This window comes from Leptidea sinapis, chromosome 5 (genome assembly GCF_905404315.1).
Source record: "Leptidea sinapis chromosome 5, ilLepSina1.1, whole genome shotgun sequence".
In the NCBI taxonomy this organism is placed as follows: domain Eukaryota; kingdom Metazoa; phylum Arthropoda; class Insecta; order Lepidoptera; family Pieridae; genus Leptidea; species Leptidea sinapis.
The window spans coordinates 15,036,672-15,051,451 of record NC_066269.1 but is presented as its reverse complement, the minus strand read 5'-3'; positions in this window follow the sequence as shown (position 1 = coordinate 15,051,451).

Below are 14,780 nucleotides of genomic sequence, written 5' to 3'. Positions count from 1 at the left end.
CACAATTTTTTATTACTCACTATATATTTGGAAAATAAATCAGTGAAAAGAACAAACCAGGGCCCAATAGTTGGAGGAAAGCTATAAAAGAATATACCGAAAGGTTTTACAAAAAGTTGTTTACAAATGTTTTGAGTTTTTCTTGAGTTTTATCTCCGCGAATCTTTCACCAATGTGACACGTGTTTCTCTTCTTTGGGATAATTATGGATTTTGGCAAAATAACGCCTTATTCAATAAATTTTCAGAAGTTATTTCATTCGATAGGCGAATGATTAGTTATTTTGGTATAATTTATGAATCTCTTCTTTTAGAAATTCACACGATATGCCAAGTTAAATAGGACATTAACTAAAAACTTTATTAAAGCTAACTAGTAAAGTCAAGAACTCTGGCAAGCTGCCAGTGATTGCAAGTTTTGCACAACTTCGCGACAGGAATGTCTATCTACAAAGTTCTGTTACATTGTTTTCTTACCACACGGTTGTCTGAGATGTTCGCACATATTATTAATATGTTTTATTTTATTTTAATGAGAAAATGTTACGAGTAGAGCAATACTGAAAAATAATAGTGAAATTAATGGGCAAACGAGACTTATCATCTTATGTCTAAAGGAAACGAGCGCATTGTAGTGCCACTCAGAATTGTTGAATGTTTCAAGAATCCTGTATTAGTAATGGCCAGGGCGTATCAATTACCATCAGCTGAACGTCCTGCTCGTCTTGTTCCTTATTTTCATAAAAAAAAATACGTTTTCTCCATGGAAAATGATAATTCAATTCTTGATTGAACTTAAAATTATACGCGGCATCGCGATTACGCTCGTCAGTTGTAGACATAAGATGTAAAGTCTCATTAGGCCAGTAATTTCATGCTTGCTGCATGCATGCTGTTTCAACAAACATAAACTTGTAAAACCGGCTAAGTCGAGTTAGTAAGTCTTTTGTGGGGCATTGTGTATAATATATGCTTTTACAACAAGATCCCAGAAAATATTCAAAATAAATGTATTACTTAAATTATTGTTAAAAACGTTTGTGTGGTAAAGGTTACTATAACAAAAGAAACTTTCTTAACCTTGCCGATTTTGGAATTCCCCGATTTGCTAAATGGCACTGCCCGATTATTGAATTTCATAGTTTCGATTTCATACCACAGATTGGAGCGACCGCCCTCAGGCAATTTAATAATAAATTTTATTGTACGATTATACACATTTTACATTTTAACCATAATATTTTGCAAGAAAAAGAAGCTCGCTGAGTTTCTTGCGCCCGTTTTTTTCAGGTCTGAGGCATACCTTTTCGAATGTGTGATAGTTTTTTGACTTTCAATAATATATTTCAATATAAAGATATTATATCTTAATTTTAATAAAAATATTTGAATTTGGCTAACATTGTGATACGAGAATTTTATATATAAAAATTTTACTTATATTTTGACAACTTTTTCTTTAAAATAATTATTGTTTGCAGCGAAAAGAAATTATTTTATAAAAAAAATATATTATGATATCTAAAAACTATCTAGTACATAAAAATGATAGCCAAGCTGCATACTTCAGTAGAGATTATTTTTCTAATATTAATATTCAAATTATATTTAAAATTCCGAACGTGTTTTTCAATAAAACTTTGCAGACATTAATTAAACAGTAACAGCAACAACCAATGAAGTTCATCACGAGTCAAAAGGTTCATCTCAAATTCAATTCAGTCCAGCTGTCCAATCAATTTTCTATCCAATTCTCTGTAGTGGTGAATCTATAAAAATATAATTTAAATATAAAGATTCAACGCGATAAACTTTGGAACTGCCAGTGGTATTTGAATTGTTCTTTTTCTTTAAGATAGCCGTATAAGTTTTACCTGTGGGAGACTCCTTTGCACCGGATACCGGCTAGATTATAGGTACCACAATGGCGCCTATTTCTGCCGTGAAGCAGTAAAGTTTTAGAATTACCGTGTTTCGGTTTGACGGGTGCCGTAGCTAGTGAAATTACTGGGCAAATGATGAGACTTGACAACTTATGTCTCACGGTGAAGAGCGCAATTGTAGTGCCGCTCAGAATTTTTGGGTTTTACAATAATCTTGAGCAGCACTGTATTGTAATGGGCAGGGCGTATCAGTTACCATCAGCTGAACGTCCTGCTTCTCTCATCCCTTATTTTCATAAAAAAAATCAACAGGATAGTAAGGGCTGTCAAGCATTAGGTTTCCCCTTTCAGCCAGCTTTAAGCCTTGACTTTCATGAGGTTTGTTATTTTTGAAGAGCAATAAACGATAAAGGATAAACACAATATTATGTTAACGAACTTAATGAAAACAACTTGATAATTAAATAATAGTTACTGGTATATTAATTAATGCGTTTATTAAGTAAATACTACTAAATTTTTATAGTAACTTAATCAGTTAAGTTCCTAAAACAATAAGACAGAGGTCTACTAGTATATGGAAAGATGAAACCAAACTATTTTTAACAAATTTCGACTAACCAGGTCATGTAAAATACGATATCTAAGATAAAGACATTAAATACGATATGAGCAGTTTTTGTGTTATTAAGGAAAACTGTAATACCATGTTTTATTTACCATTATTTGTTAATAACAATTGATATTAATTATGGGCTAATAACAACTTCGAGATCTTGGATTATGGATTGATCTTCACCGCCCTCCAACTAGATACCGCACTATCTAAGAGCATTAGCTTTTTTATTACGGCAACTATTAGATGTTGTGTGCTTGGCATCTTGACCGTCACTGGCACCTTTCAAATTTTGTAACATACGCTTCGTGTTATTTTACATTGAAATTAATAGAATACAAAATACTGATGATAATATGTGATCCCAGTGTCTTTCTTATTTCTTGTAGTATTATTTTTACAAAGTTTTGCTACGCAACCCGGCATTCTAGTTTCAATGTTAGCAAAGTTTAACAGAACATGGCATGTTAACGTCACACATTGTTCGAGACTAGCTCGAGTACGCCCACCTGGGGGTAGTATTAGTTGCCACACTTTGCGACTATACCTGCGGTGTCTAGTTGGAGCGCAGAGTAGACCAATCCTTAATCTAAGGTCGAGATACATTTTTCACATCGAAAATTTTTAGGACGATTTTGTACTTGTTGACAAGCAATAAATTAATAATAATAATATACATTTACACAGTTCTTATTGTAAAATTCGATTTAATTTATTTATAAATTGGACGTAATTCCAAAAAATGATCCAAACCACAATCATGTCGAAATTGAGTTAAGAACACAAAACTGGTCACGTGGTTCATATTAACGGACTGACAAAAAATGGGCGCCCTACTGTCACTCTTTAAATGACATCATGACTTAGTAGCCCAACCCACATGTATGGAATGCACTAATATTTATTAAAGTTTAAACACGAATTCTTTAAAATGTGATGTTTGTGGCTTGGAAAGTTTTTCAGGAACTAAGTCCAAATGTAAAATCTAAATTATACAGTCTGTTCATGACAATTAACTTATTCTATTATAAATAGCTTTTGATTCAAGCTACATAGTGGAGCTTATAATATTGTGAACGAAATATATGGTTTTAATTAAAGAGAAACATTGAGGTTACTCAAATAGCTCTGGCTTTATAGATGTTGCTAATCAGACCACAACTACGTAATCTTGTTTGTAGTGATTCTATGTACGAATTTAGACTTTCAATTATCTTAGTAAACTTTATATTTGTTTTTGATTAATTAATTTTAGAGCTCAAACGCAGACTATACTATTTTCTATTTTCTACGCTTTGAAAAGAAAAACATGTGTGCAATTCGCACCTGGTAAAATTGAAACCTTCAAAAATTTTGGCTTATATAGATAATGAGACGAATGTAAAATTTCGGGAAGAGAATAATTGTAGGTTTCAGTAATGATCATAGTGATACAAAGTTTGATAATTACTTTACATTATATTCGTATATGCGTCTTAATACATACATTAATCAGATTCAGAGCTTACATTTTCAATAAATGATACAAGAGGCTTTTGGTAACGAAAGTATGAAATAAATACTCATTTTGGTCGTTATGATATTTTTGATCTTGTTGTTGACACAGTGTGACTGCTGCGTATTTTCAAAAAAAAATGGCGTCCATAAACTCAATCAACGCAATCGCTGTATCCGATGCAATTTACATATAAATTACTATATGAAGTCCTGGTACATGTCGCTAGGATGACACATGATTACAAGCGCTTTGAAAGACATTACTATCACCGCTACCATATTTATGTCTTCCTGGTGTCTATGTAGTAATACGTCGTGCGCATGACGTCAGAATACATTAGAGTATACTTGCGTCATAATAAGACAATCTCTTCTTTAATTATGATCGCCTGGTACCAAAACACTGTATAAAACTTCCTATCTCATTTTCTCCCACGTTAATCCTTATGAATTTATGTGTCTGTATCTTTTTACTGGGGCGCTTTTTCGTTTCATTGACTTTAAATGACAGCGATGTTAAAAAAGTTTTCACTTCAAATAATAAATAACATTATATAATAATATAATTTCATGAAGTATTTTTCTCATATCTGGTCTGATGCACCCTAGTTCTAGCTCGAAACATTTATATGATTGGAACAAATGGTTGTCATAATCGTTGATGTTTCAGTACTCTATGAACGGTTCAGTCACCTGTCACTGCGTAGAGACGTCACTTGGTTAGCTTACCCCCTGAACCTGCCCCCCAATTCTACCTTGACAACTACGTTTTTTTAATTAAAATAAGGGATGAGACGAGGAGGATATTCAGCTAATGGTAATTGATACGCCCTGCCCATTACTATGCAGTGCCACTCAGGATTCTTGAAAAACTCAGAAAAACTGAGCGGCACTACAATTGCGCCCATCACCTTGAGACATAAGATGTTAAGTCTTATTTGCCCCGTAATTTCACTATTTACAGCGCCCTTCAGACCGAAATACAATAATGCTTACACATAACTGCTTCACGGCGAAATAGGCGCCGTTGTAGTACCCATAATCTAGCCGGCATCCTGTACAAAGGAGACTCCCATTGGTAATTTACATTACATTTGTTAAATATGTTTTCAAAATTCAATAGCCAATATGGTAAATATGAGATTGCTTCTGAGATATATTTTTCGCAGAGAGCAATAAAACTCAGCCGGTTGATCATAAAACATGTTATTGCTTCTTGCTTATCATTTAAAATTTGTGGTTAAATACGAAAGGGCTTATATTTATAGTGAGAAATATATTTTTAAATTCAATAGTAATTACTTCACAGCAGTTGCATTTTCAGATGTAAGACCCAGAAATTTCACAAGCTACGATACCTTTCAAACGAAAACAGAAACAGTACTGGCAATTTAAAGCTGGAATCCTCTAAGTACTAAGAAGCCATCCACTGCTGCAAACTTACTCTATAAACAACATACTGGACTCTTTTGTGAAACAAACTATTTGTTCAAAATAATTCGTTTAGGTAAACCTTAGATCAGGGATTTGTCTCCGCTGCGATCCAACTAGATACAGCAGGCGTAGTTGCAAAGTGCGGCAACTAATACTAGGGCCAAGTAGGCGTCCTCGAGCCAGTCTCGAACAATGGTGACGTTGACGTGCCACATGTTCTCTTTAACTTTGCTAATAATTGAAAGTAAAATTCCGGGTTGCGTAGACACTGGGATCACTTATCATCACTAAGTAATATGTATTTTATTAACTTCAATGTAAAATAGCACGAAGCATATGTTACAAAATTCAGAAAGATGCCATTGAGTGTCAATATACCACGCACACAAGCATCTTATAGTTGCCGTGATAAAAAAGCTATTGTTCTTAGGAAGTGCGGTATACTAGTTAAAGCGAAGACCAATCCCTAATCTAAGAGGTGAACCTTAACATAAAATAAACTAGATAAGAGACCGTGGCAGACTATAATTAATTAAATGAAGCACTAACGGCAGCCAATTCTTGAAAATAATATATCTATTTATTATTATGAATGGTCCATGACTTGGCGGCCCGCCAAATGATATTAATTATCTATCAGTCAAGCTACTGAATTTGATTTTGTTACAATTTCATGAGTTACATATTTTTATAATAATTGGTAATATATTAAAAATATATAATATTTTTAAAGGCGCAATTTCCTACTGAACAAAGTATTGCTCACCGAACTCTTCAAAATATTATTGAAAAGCTAATTCTACTAACTCTCATAAGGTATTGTCTAACTTTTTAAAAGAAAAATATAACTCGATTATAGAAAGTTGAAAAGTACTTTTCAATATTCAGATTCATTAAAATGTTCTTAAATACTTTGTTAAAAAATGAGATTAGTAACTGTACATTATTGAAAAGTTTTCTTGCTGCAAGATTTAACATTAGTTAAATACAGTTTTATTTCTATACATCACATTCTGTACTGACGCATCGAAAACACTTTAGTACAGTCGCCTCGTCATCGTCGTTTTGTTGATGAAAAAAAAATAATAGGTTGCACTCCGGGAGATGTTAAAACTTTAATATAACGTTGTGCATTTTCAAATATTTTGGAATGGCTAGCGAGAAATTTCGCACGAATTGCTTACTATACTTATCATTCTATTTTAAAAAATGACAGTTAATATTACATAAAAACTTTAACACTTCTGAACTATTACAATTATTTTACATTAATAAGTTTACCTCTGAAGAAAATCAACTTCAACAATCATTCATAATTTCAACGACTGTCTTACAAATTTTCGATCAGACCACGTGTCCTGACGGGAGTTTAACATTTTATACCCATCCCAATGTGCTCAACGCTGCTAAAGAATTATTCTACACTTCAAAATTAAAAAAAGAATGCATTGAAGCTCTTGTGTAAACATAAATACCAAATTAATCTAAACACACAAGAAATTTTTGAATTTTTGAATGCAGGAAATATTTAATCACCGGCAATATTATGCAAAAAATATATTCTATATTTCTTAAATTCCCAAATTTCAATAGATTTCCCTATATGTATTAGACGATACAAATCATATTGAAATTAACCTAGAACATATTACTCAAGAATAAAATAAAGTACAGTATCATCGAAACACATAGATATTATAATGCATTATCTATTTTTGAATTATTGAAGTAAGAATGAAATATTATGATCTTGGAGTATTTTAATAATTTTAAGCTCATTTGCAAAAGATAGCGCTGCTATATTAATACATCGTTGAATATTAATGAATACAAATTACCTGCAATTTGTGTGAATTATGTTAATACAATGCTAGAAGCAAAATTTATTATGCATAAATTATGTTCAATGCTGCATTAAATTGTTTAATGTTTTGTTGTTTGATACTACTGTTGACAATTTGATTACTAGCATTATTTATGTACTCTTGGGTACATCAAATACTATTTTAATAATTAATTAATCTCTATGATTAGTGTTGATTTTTAAACTCTCTTACAATAAAAATGCTTCCATAATTAGCAGTAACAAGACAGCCTAGCGAAACTTAAAGAAAAAAGCGATTCACTTTTCGATTGTCTGAAACGTGCAGTCAATGATATATAGACAGATGATGGCTAAAAAACGGAGATTAACGAAATCCACTACGTTTTATACAACTGTTCGCTTTCAAACTTAGCTGGATTATACTTCGTGGCCATAATTGAACGTAGTGCTTAAATTCTCTTTGGCCATAATATTGTAATTACTATTTCAAACTTGTGTCAAATCACTGCACGTTTCATACTTAACTAAATTTTAATTTTTACTTAGGCAGTCGCGCCTCTTATTACGTAGTATTTACATCCTCTATGAATATTTAGAAAATATCCCGTTGTTAATTAACTTTTTTTTATCTTAGGGGCAAACGTGGAAGTGTCTTCCCAAATGGGAGGCTCCTTTGCACAGAATGCCGACTAGATTATGGGTACCTCAACGGCGCCTAATTCTTCAGTGAAGCAGTAATGTGTAAGCATTACTGTGTTTCAGTCTGAAGGGCACCGTAGCTAGTGAAATTACTGGTAAAATGAGACTTAACATCTTATGTCTCAAGGTGATGAGCGCTTTTGTAGTGCTAATTTTTTGGGGTTTTTCAAGAATACTGAGCGGCACTTCACTGTAATGGGCAGGGCGTATCAATTACCATCAGCTTAACGTCCTGCTCGTCTCATCGCTTATTTTCATAAAAAAATTCAAGCTGTGTCAACTGGGAGTGCCAGTTATTTATTAATCCAATTTTTGAAAGTAACAGGATTTCAATCATATTGCTTGTCAATGTAGATATTGTTTGTATGTAGATAATGTTTTATAAAATCAATCAGTCTTATCATAAAGCTATCAAAAATTTTAGAGAGTGTTATATATCGCAGCTTTACTAAAGTTGGCATTTAGTAACACGAGCCGAATGGTGTGTGTGATTTATATGATAAAATCGAGTAATAATTTATTTGCGCGAGTTGAACAAAATTTAAATCGTGAGTTATCATAACAAGAATGGATGTAGGAAATATTAATACCTAAGACTACAAGTTTGTCATCTATCTCTAAATCTTGGCGGGAATTACTAAATAGAAGTAAAGCTTATCAATTTATATCTCATAATTTGTTCATTACACATCAAAATGAAAAACAGAGCCCTTACATAACTTTGTCGTCCTGTCTGGTAGTCTCCCAATTTCTTCTTCGTATATCAAACTGTAGTCTGTAGTCTCTTGTTAAAGAATATCCATATATTTTGCGTTGTAACATGTAGATACGTATATCTTAAATTTCTATTAGCATATTTTTTTATACAAGAGGAGGACAAACGAACGTATGGGTCACCTAATGTTAAGTGATCACCGCCACCCACATTCTATTACAATACTATAGGATCACAGGATCGTTTCCGGACTTTGAGAATACTTTTTACACGCTTTTTTTAAAGCATTTATTTATATGTATTATTATTATTTATTACGTTACATGCGACTTAGTAACCAAACTAAATTGAAGTACTAAATTATCACATGCACCTCGTAAGGCATAACGATGAACAACAGAGCGGCTGTCATTCAAAACTAATTTTCCTACAAGTATTCATTAACAGAATAGTTACTTTTTTCCAGTATTAACTTTTTCAAAGTGCTTATGATTTTTTATTTTAGTTTTTGTTCTGTGTTTAAGTGTTCTGGTAAGTTATTATAAATTTTAATTGACATTGGGTAGGGACTGGAATTGTGTAATGTTAATTTATATTTAGTTTGCAAATGATTGCATATATATTTGGGTGTTTTCGTACAAACTTACAAATATACGCATGTCGTATTAACCTGGAAACACAACCCAAGGAACCACATTTCGGAGCTTTTTTTTTATGGAATAGGAGATATAGAGCGTTGCCGGCTTTTAAGGAAGGTGTGCGCGCTTTTCTTGAAGGTACCCATGTCGTATCGTCCCAGAAACACCGCACAAGGAAGCTCATTCCACAGCTTCGTGGTACGAGGAAGAAAGCTCCTTGAAAACCGCACTGTGGAGGACCGCCACACATCCAGATGGTGGGGATGATATCGTAACTTGTGGCGTGTCGTTAGAAGGTGAAATTCGGCGGCAGGAATCAGGTTGAACAGCTCTTCGGAACACTCCCCGTGATAAATGCGGTAGAAGACACACAATGAAGCGACTTCTCTACGCAATGCCAAGTGATCCAGCCGTTCACAGAGTACTGGGTCCCCGACAATTCGAGCTGCTCTGCGTTGCACGCGGTCAAATGGATCGAGCTGATTCTGGGGTACGCCAGACCAGAGATGACAGCAATACTCCATGTGAGGCCGGACCTGCGCTTTGTAGAGCGCTAGAATGTGGGCCGGCTTGAATTGTTGCCGTGCTCTATTTATGACGCCCAGTTTCTTTGAAGCCAGTTTGGCTTTGCCCTCCAGATGGCCACGGAATTGGCAATTGCTATAGAATTCGAGACCCAGTATTCCGATACTAGGCGAGGCTTTAAGGGAAGTGTTCTCGAAGAGCGGTGATACGGCAAATGGGGTTTTTTTAGTGGTAAACGCGCAAACTTGAGTTTTCTGGGGGTTAAATTGGACAAGGTTCAACTTACCCCATTCCGCGACCTTCTCGAGAGAGGACTCGATAGAAGACACAAGTTTCTCCCGGCACTGGTCGACGTTTTCCGAGAGAGACCTGCATGGCCCGTGTATACGGCATCACCAGTGCTGTCGTCTGCATAGCAATGCATGTTGGCGGTGTCCAACATATCATTGATATGCAGAAGAAACAGCGTGGGAGATAGCACACAGCCGCCAAGAGTCGAGTTGGAGGCAAAAAGAGTGCACAGGAGATCGGCTTTCTCTTTTGCCGTATGGGCCAGGGTGTCATTCCTCATGTGCAACGGCGGCATGGACGGCTGGCTGAAGTTACCAAGAGCAGCTTTCGACAACGACCAGAACTTGCGTGTTCCGGTCGGGTAACTGGAAAGCTGCTCGCCAATTTTGACGACGTGCTTCGATTTCGCACGGGCGATTTGCCGCTTAAAAAATCTGGAGGCACGGTTATATTTCCTCTTCAGAACTTTGCAGTTTGGATCCTTTGAGCCCAGCGCCGCAACCCAAGTTCGATACGCCTGTTTTTTGCAGTCAGATGCTGCTTTAACTGACGCATCGAACTAAGGCTGTGATCTGCCACCGATCGGTACTACAGAGCTTGGTATAAAAATATCCATGCCCTGCAGTATCACATCGGCTACTGCAACGGCGCAGGCACTAGGATCATCCGAAGGGAAACAAACCCTGCCCTAAGGGTAGGATGCAAAAAAGAAACGCATCCTATACCAATCTGCTGACTTGTAGTGCAAAACGCGGCGGGTCGCTGGTGGTCTGCGACGTTGGCGTCGGATAGGCACTACACTCCTGACCAGGCAATGGTCGGACGTTCCGAGAGGGGCGTCGACAGAGACCTGGTAACTATCGGGATGTGTAGTCAGCAGAAGATCTAGTAAGGACGGCATGTGGCTATCCACATCCGGGAGCCGCGTCTCTCGAACTCAACCAATTGGGACAGACCATACGCCAATGCAAAATTATGCACAGATCGCCCTGCGTAGTCTGTGGTACGTGATCCAAGCCATTCGGCATTGTGCCCGTTGAAATCACCCAAGACTACGCTTGAACGCAGCCCATGAGGTGATCCGTTTCTGCGTTACCACTATGGGACCTGTAGACAGACGCATAGATGCGGACGCGGTCCTCTAAATCTACGCGGAGCCAGAGAGTAGACAGGCCCCTACCCTCAAAATTGCCGAGACGGTGACAGCAGATATCCTCCCTAACGTACACACATACCCCGGCATGAGGCATGAAATTATGCTCAATTTTGTACACGGGGTACGTTAAATATGACGTATCGCTAGGTCGAGATATCTGCGTCTCCGTAAGGAAACACAAGGCCGGCTGCGCCGTCTCAAGGTGGTGGTGGACGGCGTTTAAGTTGGAGTGAATTCCCCGGATGTTACAAAAGTCCACTGATTCTCCAGCTCTTCAAGAGCCGGTACCCTCCTGGGGTAATTTCTCTTTAAATACCGCTCTCATATTTTGTTGGGGGGGGGGGAAGGACGGGGGGGAATGGCCTCCGGTCCTCAACACTAACCTATGCGAAACATAGCGGCACTAGGCCGCTACTTCACGCCGGTATTCTGTGCGAGTGTGGTAAGTAACCCGGACGAGTCTGGCCCGATTGTGCTGACGTCATAAGACAGCAGCGTGACTCTCCCACTTTCAAAAAGCCGCCTCTTACGACACCCTTGGACCTGGGACTACCCTATTCTTTTTACGCCCCGGGGCAGCACAGGGCAAACACACAGCTTGGTTCTAAGTGGAATAAATCAATAAAAAGATATTGCAAAGCTAAATAGGAGAGAATTTTAAATTTGAAAATTGGTAATCGCCATGAGTACAACCAATCAATAAATCATGAATCAAGCATGACTTGGCTGTTTCGTTCTCGTTTAATTTCATCACTACACAATTATTATAAAACAAAGTTGCCCGCCATGTCTGCCTTTCTGTATTTTCACAATCAACTCAAAATTGCTTTACTATTTTTATGTGGTTTTCACCAATAGAGAGTGTGATTCATAAGGAAGGTTTACTTGCATAAAATATTAAGATTTTATGGAAGTGAAAAAATCTAAGTGGCTGGGAGCTTTCATTGACAACACTCTCTTTCGAGTACAAAATTCCAAGACAGCATGTTATTTTTGATGATGTTATTTTGATGGTGATGTTATTTTGATCACAGGATCGTTTCCGGACTTTTAGATACTTTTTACACGCTTTTTTTAAAGCATTTATTTATATGAATTTTTATTTATTTTATTTTATGTTGGCACCAAACATTCTTGCCTTGAGTGCCTACAAAAGAATTTGAAGCAAAATTAGATTTAATTCTTTTAACTTTGACATAATATTATAGATATCTTAATTTTATTTTTAAGCCACAAAAATAATTTTTATGCATTCTTATGTTTATTTGGTCTTCACAATTATTAATGCTTATCATAATAATTTTATCCCTTTTTCTAGCGATCGCAATACGAATTCACTACGAAAAAAGTTGCGCGCACAGGCTAGTATGTCAATATATATTATTTTTAAGTTTTGATATTCAAATCTATATATATATATATATATATATATATAAGAGATTTCCACGTAGTACTCATCACGATATCTCTGGAACCATAAGAGCTAAAGACTTGAAATTTGGTAGGAACATTCTTTTCACCGAGTAGAGGTCAGCTAAGAACGGAGTTTGAACGGAGGAAACTCTTGAGGATTCCATCCGCAAGAGTTTCTTTTTTATTATGGACAGAACAACGTCTGTCGGGTCAGCTAGTATAATATAAGAATGAGAAAATATTTCATTGATCTTTAATGCCAACATGTATCAGCTACGAGTACACTTTACAGTACCTACAAATAAAATATATTTAAAAAAAAAACTAAAAAACACGCTTTGCTTGAAAACATAATGGTTGAAATTTAAAATGAACATCAATTCCTGCCTTATCGACGATAAATTAACAAAAATCTTATTTGGCAAATTGAAAAATTGAATTATTTTATATAATTAATGTATTGTCCTCGGTCTTCAAAATATATTAATAATCTACGAAGTTTGAACGAAATCCGGCCGTTTAAAGTGGCCTCAAGTGCCTCAAAATTGGGCCCAAAGTAGTCGGTTACAAACAAACATACATACAGGTGAAAGATTTAACTTATAAAGGCTGACAATTATATATTGTTGCTCTGGAGTTACTAATAGTATGCACAGTAATTACTTACCACGAGGCAATGCGCTTTTAATTATATTATTAGGAGAATAATATAAAAAAAACATTATTCTTATATTAGATAATTATACTTATACTTCACTCTATATTCGTCGTAAATGACAAGATTTGATAACCTTCCACAAAGTACTACATTCAAACTTAGATTCTCCCGCTTTGCTGTCTCAATTAAACATATATATTAGACAAATTGGCCCAAGATCCAAATAACAACTCATATAGAAATAGCCAAATTAGACATAGATGTTTTTGATTCCGGACTTTCGTTATTTTTTAATAAACTACGTGAAATAATAAAGTAGATTACGAATTTTGTAGTTGATTTCATTTTAAAATCTTATTCAAGCTGTGCGACCCTATAGGATTCCAATGAGATTTAAATGTAATTTAATTAAGCCTTTTACGAAAATAAGGGACGAGATGAGCAGGACGTTCAGCTGATGGTAATTGAAACGCCCTGCCCATTACAATGCAGTGCCGCTCAGGATTCTTGAAAAACTCCAAAAATTCTGAGCGGCACTACAACTGCGCTCTTCACCTTGAGACATAAAATGTTAAGTCTCATTTGCCCAGTAATTTCACTAGCTTCAGACCGAAACACAGTAATGCTTACACATTACTGCTTCACGGCAAAAATAGGCGCCGTTGTGATACTATAATCTAGCCGGCATTATGTGCAAAGGAGCCTCCTACTGAGCCTTTAGGTTAGCAATTATTGTAATCTGTTTGGATTTGCTAAATAAATCTATATATAAAAGAGAATGTATGTTTGTATGTTCCCTAATAATTCCTAAACTATTCGACTGATCTCAATAAAATCTTTTGTAGTACATTCGTTGAAGCTCAAGGAAGGTTTACATTTATAATTTATATAGCAAAACATCGTTTGCCAGGTCAGCTAGTAATTAAATAAATTTTAAAGTTCAGTTTTGGCATCACAGAGTGAGTACCTGGACACGTCTCGTCCGTTCAAAACTTTTTAATGGGAACACGCAAAAGCTTTCTCAGTCACTTACTTTATAATTTAATTGAATGTTATTTAGAGAATTATACTTAGATTAAGGGCTGGTCTCCGCTGCGCTCCAACTAGATACCGCACTACCTAAGAACAATAGCTTTTTTATTACGGCAACTTTATATTGTAGTGTGTATTGGCTATTTGTAAAGATGCTTGTGTGCGTGGCGTCTTGACTCTCAATGGCATTTTTAAAATTTTGTTATTTATATACGCTTCATGTTAATTAACATTGAAATTTATAAGATACAAAATACTCACTGATGATATCTGATCCCGGTGTCTTTTTTATTTCTTGCAGAATTATTTTTACCACTTACCACGCAATCCGACATTGTAGTTTCAATTATTATCAAAATTTAACAGAAGATATGGCACGTCGTCGCACATTGTTCGAGA